The 15434-nt window shown below is 35.0% G+C and overlaps 1 protein-coding gene across 1 annotated transcript in view; it reads right to left on the bottom strand.

Annotated features, from left to right (window-relative positions):
• CSMD1 (CUB and Sushi multiple domains 1) overlaps window positions 1-15434 on the bottom strand; it is a 1057667-nt gene that overhangs the window by 431514 nt on the left and 610719 nt on the right. The window lies entirely within an intron of this gene.

The following is a 15434-nucleotide window of genomic DNA, read 5'->3' as shown; positions in this document are numbered from 1 at the left end:
GGAATTCTCATAATCTTGTTAATTTATTGTTTTTCCAAATGCATGGCCTGGATAAATGAAACTGAAAAAAAAATAATTTTCTTGCTTTGTTTTCAACTAATGCAGTAGCTAAAAAAATATCATCATTAAATTTTAAAATTTTTGCACTTTTGGGTTTTTTAACTGTATTTATTATTTACTTTTAATATCCATATGTGTAGTGTTCTGTGCAAAAAAAAGGCGATTTATGACTGATAGGTGCAAGATGTTTCTATAGTCAATATGTTTCTGTAGCCAATCAAAGAAAGATTATTCAATTCTATGTGGTCATTGATGAACACTAGGAAATAATGAGTTCTCATGGATAAAACAGAAGTAAGTAAAAACAAAAGTTAGAAAGCAAATTGTTCAAAATAGTGTGATGCAGAAGGTGCTTTTACTCCTGTTAGTGAAAGTGGTTTTTTTAATAATTATTTCAAATTACTTTTAATGTCTACTTTGATTTCAGAAGCTGAAATTTTCATTTTTTTCACATGTTGTACTTAAAATTGATTTAGATAATTTGAGAAAATATTACAATAGAATGGATAAATATTATCTATAAAATAAAAGAGGTATTCTTCATACTTATTTTTAGCACTTAACTTTTAAAGTCAGCTACTGACAGTGACTCAGAACCTGGGAATTTCCCTGTTTTGACAATGTGGGAAACAATGAGAAGTAAAAATAACCTTTAAATTTAAACACTTGAATTAGATGCCTAAACTTAGCTTCAAATTATTCATATTTTTCAGAATTACGAACAGTACATATACTCAGAATATATTTACCATTTTTGGAGAATGTTCTGCTCACTTTTATGGCTATTTCTGTTCATCTTATTTAGTCTGCTCCATGATTAGTCACAGGAGAAATTAACAATGTGAGTAAAATGTTTTAGTGACTGCATCATTCCCAGTGATATCTACACAGTGATAGCAAAAATGAGCAAACAGACATGTAAAAAAAATACCTCTGCTTCTTTGTCTGAGGCATGCTCTTATTTATACAAAAGTTCAAAGAGTTATACATTCGTGTTTGTAAAAGTTCCTGAGATAATTTCTTTTCAGAGAGCATTTTACTTATTGCAGGTATCAGCATATAGAAAGACATAATTTTTTCATATTTTGGGATTCTACATTTAGGAACTATATTCTATAAATCATATGACCTAACCACTACTTTAAGAAATGGAAAAAAAAAAAAGAAAGAACAACATAGCTTAAATTGAAATTGATAAAGCAGGTATAGGATGCACTTTCAGATGCTTTTATTTTTCTGTGGTTTTGGTCAACTCTGTTGGATTTCTACCTTCATAGCAGAGTTTATTTTGCATGCTATCCTTTGGCTGATATAGAATAGCCTGAAGGAGTAACTCTGTTGCAAATATATATATTGTCACTCCAAGTTATCTCTCGGCATTTTTCACAAGCCTGCTGTAACACAATCTGTCTTCATGTCAGCTGCGCCCTGCTTCCCCTAAGCACTGCATCAGTCTTTTCTACCATTCTGTGATTTTTTAAATGTAAACCATAAGACTAACAGCCATGATAAAATGTATAGGACAGGTGGTACTACTCTCTCCATTCAGTCAGGAAGAAAAGGCTCATTACAAAAAGGGCATTATGGCCAGTACTTCAGAGGGGCCAAATCTATTCTTTGTACCTGTACCTATGCCTTGTGTGGCAATACTTTCAGGAATTTATTTAGTCACAAAAATGAATGGACATCTTATCTGTGGTCTGGCATCAAGTTTACTCATACACAGGCATAACCTTCTATGGCAAAATCCAAAGAAAGGATCTTCAGAGTGCATGGAGAGAAACTTTCCAATCTCCATTCCGCAGATGCTCATCCATAATCTTTGTAAGAAAAACTGTTAAGACCTAAAGATAAAAATAGGCTTCCCAAATCTTAGGGATCATTTGAGATAAAAATCAATAATTTATGGTTCTGAAAGTGACACAATGCTATCGATCCTAATTTTAAAAAGAAAAAAACCCCAAACTTCTACATTAACACTTATAACTTAGGAGATGACCTCTTTAAGGTGAAAAAAAGAAAAAAAACTATCTTAGTGATTCAGCACAAATGTAGGTTATGCCATAATAATACAAACTGTAGGTTTTCTTTTCCTGTAACTCCTGTTTACATTTCAATTCCTTACCCCTCCTTCCCTCTTGCCCTTGTCTGCTCCCCTTTCCCCATCTTTTTGTTAGTTCACAGTTTTACTTTTATTATGTCTGTTCTCTGCCATCTAATTTCCAGAATAAAAAGCTTTTCTCTCCAAGCTTACTTGTTTGTTACGTGAAAGCATTCCCTTCCTTTCATCTTCAAATTACTTGAATGAAAGTAAATTATTATGATTTTCAGTATTCTTTGGGGTTAGTGGATTGGTGTGTTAAATTTTTTCTCACTCTTTTGGTTAAGAACTCTACATATTACATACTATGGGTATTTTGGGGAGGAAATGTATTTTTTCTTTTGGAAGAGAAGATGTCAGAGAATCCAGTTAGGCTTTTTTAATATAGATTTTAATTTGGTGCTGATTATTCATTAGAATAAGTTAAGAAATTGTTCAAAACCAATTATATGCTATATCAGAATTAAGATGAACTATTGAAACCATGGTTTAAAGACAAATGTTTCCACAGAAAAGTACCAATTTATTTATTTGTTTGTATTATAGACATAATTTATAGCTAGAACTGAGATTCATTCAATATGTACCTACTTCAAGTAGCAATTTCTAAATAAAAAAGGCACAAAACACAGACTAAAAGACCTGCATATATATAATGATGCAGACACATAAAATAAAAAGTAGATAGAAATATATAAAAAGATTGCATATCTATTTAATCCTACCAGTTTGCTACTATTGGAGATTAAGTAACATTTATATTATTTTATACTGCTTCTAAAACTGCAGTAAGCTTTTAAAACCAAACAGAAAATGAAGAGACACTACATAAATTAAGGATTCTATTGGATATCTTTCAAAGACATTATGCTAATTTTCCCAAGAAGAAAGACAGAGAAGGATGTGCCAGACTGAAAACATCAGTTTAAATAAATGATTGTCCTGACACATAAAACTTCAAGCAAAATTGCATATTCACAACTAAGGAAGGATGTTTAAGGAGCAATGATACTCATGTAAGATTTAGAAAGCCCTAGGTGAACTTTCTCTTCTGAAAGATTGCATTAGTAGGACAGCTACATAAATTTGAAGCCTGATTAAAAAACAAGAAAAAGGAATGAAGCACCCAAAGTGTGACTTCAGTGGAATTTAAATACCCAGTGCCCAAATTCTATTTTTAAAAGTCTGTGTAAACTAATGCTGACCACTGAAGTGCTAAAAAGGTTCTTATTTTTATATCCCCTTAGATAATTGTTTAATTTTACTTGAGTGTTCTCCTGACATTCTTCTCCTGCATGTACCTTCAGTCCTGAAAACCAATTACCAATTTGGCAATCAGATCATTAAATAATGATTCAAAAGCTCATTGTTCTATCATTTAGGTCTTACATTGAGTAGGAACTCCGGTTAGAGCCACAGCTTCCCTTCAAAGCATGGGAATAGGAAGACATGGATACTTTTATGCAACAACACTGTGATGCAGTGAATCTGAATAAATTTTCTTTTGTGCCTGAGGGAAACCTACATTTGCAATCTTTTCCAGCATATTTTAGCTGTTTTTGTAAGGACACTTTCAACCTTTCCTGAATAATTTTTATGAATTTATAAGGAAGAACTCAAGTTTATTTGGTTAAAAATAGTCATAAAGCAAGGCTAGAACCTAGTATAGCCAAAAATAGGATTAATTTTTGAGTCCCTTCTCCACAGTCCCTTTAGACATTTTACAAGAGATGGGCTTTGAATGAAATACCTAAGCAATTCTGAAAACTTTGGACAGACCTAAATAGAAAGCATAACTTTTAGATATAAAACAAGTAGCAGTATGAAGCTGACCTACTGAGAAGGTAAAATGAATATTTCTACAAATAAGCCTTCTCAGAGGTTGTTCTGAAAATCCCACTTTGTCAACATGATTGTAAGAAAAACACACAGGAAAAGTCTTTTGTCCAGATTAGTGAGCTGTGGCCACTGGAAAGCACAATATAAATGCAATATGCATTTTTCAGTAAAGAAAATATGATTTGGGTTTTGGTATTTTTTGGTGGGTTTTTGGGGTGGGGGGTGGGGGGAGGGGGTGGTTGTCTTCTTGTTGTTAGGGAATTTTGTTTTTCTGCATGGCTTCTCTTTTTCTTTGGGTTTTTGTTTGTGTCTTTCCTTTTTTGTTTTGTTTTTTAATTGCTATAGTTAACTGAATTTATCAAGGATTTTGAAACCCTAGATTGATTTTAAAAACATTTCAAACTTTCAATCTTTTTGTCAAGTTGGGATTTACTACATAAACAAATGCCAACATTGCAATCTGGATCTGATCAATGTAATGAATGTGCAAAGAAACTGATGCTGTATCTTGAAAAATACCCAAAGTAGAGGAAAGATTAGACATCAATTAGATATGTTGGATGTGTCTTACTTTAGAATGTAAAACCTCAGAAGATCCTATTTGAAATTCTAGGCATAGTCCTAATTTACTTGTAATTATTCTCTTACAGATCTGTAAAATTGTAATTAATGCTCCAGTCTTTGAGAGATATCTTATTTTAATGTAATTTTCTTCCTAATAGATAGACCAAAGATCATTAACTGTGTATCTTAGTACTAAGAAATAGTAGATACTAAGAATATCTTTGTAGATACTAAGAAATACCCAGTATCTGCTACAGGCAGCTTACTTATCCTGTACTTGAAGCTTTCAAAACACTTCTGTCTCCTCAAGCATAATTTCACCAGTAACTAAAAATGCCTTATAAAACCAATATTTAAAAATAATCACCGTTAATAGCAAAATACATTTAATAACACTGAAGCCAAAGTGGGTATTAGTAAATTGTCATTAAATTGTTCTGTGTAGCTGAGCACTTTAATAATAATTATACCATTCAATCTTTGTCTACCTTAGCATTTAAGTATGCTAGAAATATTTGAACTGCAGGATATTTTACTTTTTGCTGACCATAGGCATATTAAAGTTAGATGCTTGCCAAAATTAGTAAACTTGGCTTCCTCTGTGTGAGAAAAGACAGAGAGGAAGTATTTGCCCCAGTCTCCCCACACAACTGTTAGAAGGAAATGCCCTTTGCTCAGTTTGAGATTTGGGTAACTAAAAAGAGTTTTCTGCGTGCAGGTGATCTGTGAAGAGGTGCTTAAGATCCTGTTTGCATCTAGAGAAGATCTATGGCTCATTTCCATTTCCTAGATACCCTTAAGCATGAAGGGACATTTTAGATATTCTAGGCTATCCAAAAACTTTCACATGGACTTTTCAGCAGTAACATGGGGACCTTTGGAGCCCTGTGACCTTCTGGAGCATCAACTTCCTTGCAGCTATGTGTCAGCAAATAAATCAGCCTGTTAGTGTCATTTTCAGAAGATTGAATTATCCCTGTGAGGCTACAGTAGTCACTCCAGCAAGCTCAGAGGCCTTACATATGTCTAAGCAACATACATAGATAGCAAATAAAATGCCAGTAGATGGCATTATATCCCAAGATCTTACATAGCGATTTGCATTAAGAAATACCAAAGTCAAGCACTCAGTGAACCACTTAGTTACTGCACGTCTTGTCTGCAGGGAATTTAGTTTGCTTATTTTCAGGAATGTGATTCAAGAATCTTTAAACTGAGATGTGTTGATTGTTTGAGACAAAAACTTTCCCTGAAGAGTTGAACTTAGAGTACTGGACACACTCTGTACAATTTTCAGCTTCCTGACTATTTGCATACTGTTTCAAAGCTCTGCCTAACCCAATTTCAAGAAAGTGATACCTACCACAGAGACTGCTTTGATCAAACTTCTCAGACCATGCTGAACCTATGTGGATCTGGACATAAATGCCTTTGATTATGCACTTCTGTTTCCCACAAGAGACCAGCTGAAGGCAAAAAAACTAACTGAATTATGTAGAAGCCACAAGTGTAGGCTCCAGTTTTTCCTGTTCCTTGACTTTTCACTGAATTTGACATCTGGAGTACAGCAGCAGTCTCAGATTCAGCCTAAAGTAAAAATTTTTACCAGTCTATTCCAAGTATCAGGAGTCAACCTTGAGAATCTCATTTGAGAAGCTGAGTGCTAAAATACAGCCAATGGTAATACTGAATATCACCCAAGCTGTTTTGTTGAATGCCTGTCCAGCACTGCTCCTAATGGGATACAGTTAGTTCCAAGAGTTAGTGAATAGTTCTGAGCTTGGCAGGATTGATACGTTTGTCACTACTATGAAGTTCCTCACAGTGTATGACCTTGTCTATATAGATCTTTCTTGAAGCCATTAACTGCAATCCCAGGAGATGTTCTACCTTTTCCTGAGATAAGTAAAAACAGAATTATGAGCTAAAAATATTGCTGCAGAAGGTAGCTGACATGAGAAAGCATGAGGACAATGGACACTGAGATAAGAAAGACTTCATTCAGTAATAGACTGAGAAAAAAATTAAACCCCCAGAAATAGACCCAAACTGGCACATGACACAGATTGTGAACAACAGCTCAGTTGTGTCAGGGCTGCTCTGGCTGCTGGCTCAAAGTAGCCTCCGGTGCCTGGTTTTGGGAGATTTGTAAATCCCAGTAAGGCAGCTGGGGCTGCTGCACCCTGCTACTCCAGCACTGGCTGGAGGGAGGCGATCAGGTCAAGTTAGAATGTGTCACCCTCTCCAGAAAATACCACTTGCTGTGGTAAAAGCCTTCTTCCTACTCCCCCTTCTCCAACCCATCCAATTATCTACCTTACTTTTTGAAATACTTCCTTTTTTCCTTTGTGAAGCCCCACAGAGTCTCACTTAGAGGTACGATTGCTGTTTTTGATAAATGCCATCCATTATTAACAGAATTTTCATGTTGAAAAGTCTACTGTTTGTTTCCAAAAAGCGATGCTAAACTGAAACATCTAAGGAAGGATTGCCACTTGCTGAGTCTGTTGGTAGAAAAACTGCCAGTAGTAAAGGAAACACAGAGGAATCACTGTTGTTCATAAATAATACACAGAAGATGAAAGCAAGAACTAAAGAACCACCTGTGCAAGTCATACTAAACAAAAATACATTTTATCATAAAAGTTAGTGAAAAAAAAAGGCTCAGTAATTATGAAAAGGAAAACCATTAAAAGCTGGATCTTCTGTTCCTGTGGCAAAGGCAATGCTATTTCACCTATTAAAATGACTTTAGGCCACACCTCAGCACTTCCAGGGCAAAGTAATGCATGTAAATGACAGAAATCAAGGTATTTTTTACAGATACCTACACAGGCACATATGCTTCCAGATATAACATACTAAGCTAATAAAAACATGCACCTAGTTTAACTTTTTCTGAAGTATTTCAGCTATTCTCTCACATCTATTTCATTGCTTTTGGAGCTAACACCATTTTGGTAAAAGACCTACCAACATCTGTAGTCTGGTGCCCATTACTACAAGATTAATGACTTTTTAGGCATTGACATTAAGCAAGCCATATGAATTGGAAAAATAACAAGATAGGAATCATAAAAAGACTAAAGTTGTGTTGTCTGAAGACACAATCCCTTCATGGGAAATAAGCCAGCCTTTTGCTCTAGCATCATGGTCATATAGTCTTGGTTCATCTTACTTCCTTCCTGGTTCCTCAGATTTATTTCTGCCCCTTTTTTTGCCACTTCCCAATCCATTGCCTCCTCTGTCTTAACCACTCCTAAAGCCTCTGGATTTTTCTCCCTCCCATTTTTAATTTATGTAATTTTAACTATTTTTGCTTATTAATCTCTGAGTTTACACCAGTGAATATTAATAATTTACCCAGTGAATATTAGTAATTTACCAATCTGTCCTGCTTTTTTATTTTTCACATGTTTGATGATGGGGAAGAGGGTGCAGTGGCAGAGCATCTGCTTTCAGAGACCTGTCATATGTGATGAAAAGCTGAAATTAACCTCTCAACATCCATCCATTACCTGAAAACTTTTCATATTCTGGTCAGTATATATTTACACTGAATCATTACATACATTTAAACTGAGAGCAATTCCTAGGGATCTCACACAAAGGGGAAAAATATTGCTTTCATAAAGAATAATATTCAAACTCCAGCTCCATGAACAACCATAGTAGGAAAGAATTTGAAACATTAGGAAAATATCTAATAGAATAAATTTATTTTTAACATATCTAAAATCTATAATAAAATAAAATTTATTTTTAACAGATATGAAATCTTGTGGCTGAAAAGTATCTTTTGAAGGCTATAAACTGAGGAAAATAGTAACTACTGATTAAAGCAGATAAAAATAAGATTGGTTATAACTATGTATTTTCTCAGAAAGTATTTCTTTAGAACTGCTATCACATAAATCTTATGTTGCTCAAAATTTGAATGGAAGACTTACATAAAAGCATCTGCCACAAATTACATCCCACATTATTTAAAATATAAGCAGATTTAATGGTGTTGAAGTCTTTCACTAACATTCTGTGTTCTTCACATTTGCACCTGACGAAGTCTTCAGATATTTCAGAGATCACATTAGGGTCATGCTCAAGATGCCTGCAGTCAGTGGAATGGCAATGGAAGGAGCAGGTCACCTGCATGGGTCACCTGTGACCTGCTGCACCCACCTGACAGGGCTGCAGGGAGCAGCCAGGCAAAGGGAAGGCACAAGGGAGGTGTTCCATGAGGAGGGCACTTTGCAAGCTCATTTCAGTTTGTGTGCACCTCCACACAGACATTCTGTGTAAGGCTCATGAGGGACTTACACCATGGCGTGTAAATAATTGTAAGACATGATTTGTTCTCAGTGGCAGGCTTCACTGGGAATGGAAAGTGCTCAGCATCTTGCAGGTCTGGACACAGAGGCTGCTTTACTTAAAAGATAAGTAACATCAGAAAGAGGAGTGACTAACTGTGCACAGTGTTTGACTACAAAATATACATAAATCCAGTGTTGTTTTCAGTTATTCTGAAGTCAGCCTGAAATAGATCACATATAATGTGTATACAGAATATATGTGCACCTAAAATGCAGGCATTTTGTTACTGTCAGACATTAATAGATCAATTTGCTTCTGTGTTCCCTGACGAAAGAATACGAAATTATTTTAGCAAGGATCTGCTATTGTAGCTGGTATTATGGAACTAATGGAGAGTGAAGCTGTGACACTTCCTGGAGCTAGCCAAAGGCATACCATATGGAGTAGTAAGACAATGCAACAAAGACTGTAATGGAGGGAGAAAAAAAAACCTATCTAAGCCAGAAAAAATATACATTGTGTTGTATCTTGACGTTAATTTCACATTTATGAAGGAAAAGGAAAACATAGATCCTAAAATATTCAGAAAGGTGTAGGTTAACGTGTAGGGTACTGTGTGTTTACATATTCATCTTCAAATTGCTGAGAAGGCTTAAGGTATTTCTGAGAACTTCTGGGGCAAGACATTTTTTTTGACTGCCAAGTAATCAGCATAAATTATAAATTATAAATGCATTTTTTTTTATAATTAGTATTTTAAACCAGGAATTCTGCAAAATTTGTATTACTGACAGTAACAGGAACAAAAGGCTCTGACTTGGCAATGGAGAAGGGAGTTCCAGGGGAAGCAGAGGGTGACACATTCCCCTCCATGTCACTACAGCAGTCCCTGAAACTGCCTCCAGTGGGCTCCTCAGCCACCTCAGTCAGTGACCAGAGGCAGAAAGCTCCCTTAAAGCAGGTAGGAGGCATGCATGGCACACTGCCCCTACAAACATATCCATGCCACAGAAACAAACACTGCTGTGTTAGTAAAGGGTCTCGTGATTAATGCTTCTCTTTAAAAAGTAGCAAAGAATCCTGTAAAAGGCTGTTTCCTAGCATAGAGGACCTTGTTTCTGCACATCATATGGCAGGTTTTCCACGAAAAATGGTTAAAATGTCATTAACTTGTGTACAGCACATATTTATGTCTCATATCCCTATAATGAAATCATTACGTTTGGAAAAGACCTTCAGGATTATTGATTGCAACTCCCTCAATCCAACACTGTGTGGTACGCCACTAAACTGAACAAAAATGTTCTCAAGGACCACATCTTGATGTGCTAAATGTGGTTCAACAGAAGCCATCAGAAAAAAATTGCAGGATATATAACTTACCTAAAGCAAAATCAGTGACAGCAATATTTTGTTACACTGAATGTCATTTAAGTTTCATCTTGATGGCACTACATAGCAAAACAAAAGGGAAACTAAACAGATTGTCAGATTTTTTATATATGAATGACATACATTTGAACTTTTTTTGTATGATAGAGACACAATTCAAACTTCTTAAGGAAAGAAATGTATTTTTATGTAATTTAAGTATATGATAATCCAAATCATATACTGATTGGAAATGACACTAGCGAATCTTTATTTGGCTTAACTTGTATTTACTGTTTTATATTGAAAAAATAAGGTATACAGCTGCTCAGAGCAATTATGCAAACAAGAAAGAATGTTCTCAGCTGTGCTCTTTAGACCCCTCTTACCAAGAATTAGCATATATAATAACATTAATTAGGAAATGTCAGAATGTTTTAATGCTAACAAAGATGAAATCATACGACAGAAGTACACTGTGCTATAAATAATTTTACTAGAGCATTTTCATTTTTGTTTATATGTCATCTTTGGTTTTTGTGAAACTGGAAGGAGGGCAAAAATATGATCAGTATTTCATGCTAGCTTCTCTTTCAGACAGCACATGGATATCTGACAAATTAATAGCTATGCATATGGGAAAAAATCAGCGGAAAAATTGATGGAAAGCTAGATCCTTTTCAGTCTCTTTTATTTCAGTTTAAAGCTCACAGGCTGTCCTTTTACAATTTCAAAAGGAGAGTACTACTCCCCTGTCAATATGTTAGGAAATAAAAAACAGCCAAAAATATTTAGCTTAGTTTCATATCTAAAACATAAATGTACTAATGGGTAATATCAGTTCATTAATGCTAATATATCATGAATGTTTAGATTTTTTCATGTAGGTATATATTTAAATATACAATGTGCATTGATGCTGCAGCAAGTAATGGTGCAACATGTAGCATATGCATTTAATACTAAAATAGGCAATGGCACCTTACCCATTTATTTAGGTAGTGTAACATGTTAGCCATTTCTAACTCCTTTAAATAAAAATACAGTCTATTTTTTAGACATTTGTTTCCTTCTCTCCTTATCCTATGTTGAACAAAAGTCAGTCATTATTTGTTTCTTATAGGAAAAGTTGTTCTGATAGATGACTATATAGTAATGGGAAAACAATCCATTCCACGTGTATAATGAGAAATTAGAAGATTAAATTGCCTATTTACAGTATAAGAAATGGTATTTCTTTATGGAGTACTAATCACTGAAGCTTTGATCAAATGATAAAGAATTATTTAAAGAAAGAGATTTCAGTGGATTTGGGCCTGAAGAATAATGTGTCAGCAAACACAGCAGATGCATTGTCATGATTGTGATATGCTGAAGTTATAAATCAAGAGTATGCAACAAACTTTTATGTCATAGAATATTTACAGTTCAAAGGAGAACTTCTTTACTTCAAAAGCAATGAATTTGGTATTACATAAATGTTACAAACAACTGGCCCAAGTTTAGCTTTGTTAAGTCAACTGGCTCAATGATATGAAAGGGGTGGTCAGTAGATGTAAAACAGAGTATGAGGCTAAAAAGGAGTGAGGTGACTGCTCCTTAACTTCTGCAGGACAGAAGGACAGATAAATGCTAGTTCCTAACCTTGAAGGTGTAAGATCCCAATGGAAATGTATCTGAAAGATACTTACTTGTCCTGTAAATGCTTAGGTTTATTCAAAAATTTTGACACACATGCCTCTATAGTTAAGCTTTTTACAGGAAAGTTAAATTTATGCTTACTGAAGATATGCATTTGAAGATGAAATATGCACACTATGTTTCATTATGTAAACTGTAAATTTGGGTAAGTGATGTACAAATTCACTAATTGTCCCACATGGCCCTTTAGCTGTCTGCTCATTGTATCATTCCGATCTGTCACTTTACTGCACAATTCAGAATGCTGTCAGCATTTTGTAATCAAAATGAAAATACTTAACAACAATATAATTGGTCTGTAGAAATTTAAGGGACAGGAAGCAAACTAAATTATTTGTCCATGTGAACTGTGAGGAGAGGCTTACCCCAATACATGCTGATCTTTGAAATTACTTTCCTAGTATTAGGATTTTATTCCTGTACACATTTTAAAATATTTTATCATTTAGATCATTAAATTTATAAATTTATGTTAATTGCTTAATTTAACACTTTATAAGAATACATCTGTTTGTATGCCAAAAGCATCATGAAAATGTCAGTCTGAATTAGTTTGCTTTTGGAAAATACTGAACACAACAGTATATTCTGTGCTTCCAGAAGAAAATGGTGCAAAGATGAATTTCTAAACAGTATTTATATTTATACACTAATTCTTCTGGTAAGCTTAATGCACTTTAAAAAAGAGACTGAAGATGCTTTTTCTTGATCTAGTGAAAACAAAACGAACCCAAATCTCAAAATCAAAACCTCCTCCTGCTTTACAAGTCATTAAAGTGGAGCACTGCAGGTTTGGCTGCAGTGTGTAGTCATTTGTTTAAGAAACCAATACCTGTATTTTAAAGTAAATGACTATATCATGAAAAAAAACAATAGAAAAGAGAATAAGAAAGTTCTTAAACATGGGTATCTGAAATAAGTATAAAGATTGACTAACACTTCTACATCAACAACACTGCAAAATTGTAAGGACAGTCGATACAAGGACACAGAATTATTTTATCAAGGAAGAACGTAGTTCTCCAACCCACAGTGGTTTTTACACTGTCCTAGATCAATACAGAACATAATGAGAAATATTTTTTGTCCAGTCCTGCTCCTGTAAGCATCTGTAGTCAGCTTTTCTTAAGTTAATCAACTTGGATCCAAAGAATGGTAATATTTTTCCTCTCACATTATTTTAATATTCCAATACTTGCTTTATTTGGTGGCCCCATGATTTCCCCAGATTTCTAGCAAAAACTTAATTACAGTTACAGTATGCTTATGTAAGGTTTTTCTTAAGTTGCAGAAATTTGGTTGAATAGATTATTTCTCTCGTTGGAGTTTTTACTTCTGATGCATGAGACAAAACATAATTTATGTTTACATTTTCAGTATCTTCTGGTAAGATCTATTACCTTGATCAATTTAGTGGTCTTCTAGAACTTCTGGAAATATCAAGAAATGTCCTGTACTAATTTGACTTCCTTTATCTTAAGGACCTTAACTTTTCATAAGAACCAGAACATAACACACATTCTAGATTGTTAGGAGTGCATTTTTCAGTGACTCAGCTTTTTCACAGGCTGTCACATCATCATCATCATCATCTAAGAGAAATTTGCCCTGAGGATAAAATACCTCAGGTAGGTGTGTTCCTGCATGCTTTTAAAGGCTGCAAGGGCTTTACTTCAATTATACACAATGCTCTCAGTCACTGAGTCCTGCAGACCTTTTCAGCTGCTACAGGCAGGATCCAGTTACTGAAACATACTGGTCCAGTTCATTTAGGATGCTCTAGGTCTGCCAACACAGCCAAGTAGTCTATCAAATCTGCCACGGGATGGGTAGAAAATCATCTTTAAAAGATTAGTTAAGTCACCTAAATGTAGACAACCAGCACCACTTCAGATGCAGGGGCTAACAGGATATTATAAAGAACCTATCAGAGACCCAGCAGGTGGTGGAGTGGCAACTGGAGACCAACCAGGATATTCTAGCATAATTCTGACAGTACAGCACATCCTACCCCTTAGTGACTGATAATCCAAATATTTTATTTTCTATGGTGGTTTTCAATTTTCAACTTATAACTAATAAATTATGTGATTTTGAACATCTATTATTAAAACTATCCCATTCCTATTAGTTCAGTCTTCAAGGTTATGTAATTCTTCCTCTGTTTTCTTTTTAATATTCCTGTGCTTTAATATGCCTCTTGATTTCTGTAACATGAATGTATTTCAATAGCATACCGATGCATTTTGTGCCAAGGTCCTTACTGGAACCCATAAACAAGATCAGTCTGATGTTCTTTGCAAATTTAGCTATTCATACATCCTCATAAAGACATTTCCTTCTTTAGAGTACTGCTGTAGGCTGACCCTGGCTGCCCACAAAAGCCACTCCATTGCACCCCTCCACAGCTGGACAGGGGAGAGAAAATGTAACAAAGGTTCATGAGTTAAGATCCATGAGACATCTCTCACCAAAATTCCATCATGGGCAAAACAATTATTAATTGGGGATATTAATTGAATTCATTACTAACAAAATGGGAGCAGGATAGTGAAAAGTAAAAGAAATCCTAAACATATCTTCGCTCTACCACCTCCCTCAGCAGCGCAGGGAGATGGGAATGGGGGTTATGGTCAGTTCATCACAAGTTGTTTCTGCCACTGCTAAGGGAGAGGAGTCCGTCCCCTATTTCAGACTGAAGTCTCTCCATTAATTTCTCTAATGTGAGTCTGTCTTGGAGCTGTCTGGCATTGGCTCTGCTGGACATGAGGAGGCTGCTTCTAACAGAAGCCACCCCTGTAGTGCCCCTTACCAAAACCTGGCCCTGCACACCCAACACAAGTGCCAGATTTGCTGGATGTACTGTACATACATCAGTGTGTATGGTGTCCACTTGCACAGTTAAAACCAGAAGCCATTATGGAGGAATGGAAACAATTATTGTCCTTTAGGATAGGCAACATCAGAAGGCTGGTTTGAGAATATTTCTGCCACGAAGTATATTGTTTAATGTGTTATTATGTATTCCAGTGAAGCTGCATTAGGTTTTATTTTCTAGGTGTTTATGTTTTCCTTCAACTTGTTTTCATGCAATGTAAGCAGGACTCAGGAGCAATCATGACTAAAACCACTTCTCTGACTGCCCCTAAATATGAGTACTGTGTTTCATATACTAATTAGTCCATCCCCATGTTAATAAATTAATTATAAATCCATTTTGCTCGACCTGAGATTTCATTGCATAATTGTAGGTTAGAGATTATCTTGTCCCATCCTACTCTGGGACCATTAAACTCTGTATGAGTAAGCAAAATTCAAAATAATTTCCATTTACACATTCTCATTAATCTGCCTGTATTTGTCCCCATACTCACTAGTACATGAAACAGAAAAATGCAGTTTAATTTCCTAGGTTGTACCTAAATGATCAGTAAGATTCTTGCTCAACTAGGATTTTTTTTTCCTTTCTCATTTTAACTTTAGTAAA

Source organism: Geospiza fortis, unplaced genomic scaffold (genome assembly GCF_000277835.1).
Source record: "Geospiza fortis unplaced genomic scaffold, GeoFor_1.0 scaffold56, whole genome shotgun sequence".
NCBI classification, from domain to species: Eukaryota; Metazoa; Chordata; class Aves; order Passeriformes; family Thraupidae; genus Geospiza; species Geospiza fortis.
The sequence above is the reverse complement of the archived record's forward strand: the minus strand, read 5'-3'. Positions and strand labels throughout refer to the sequence as shown.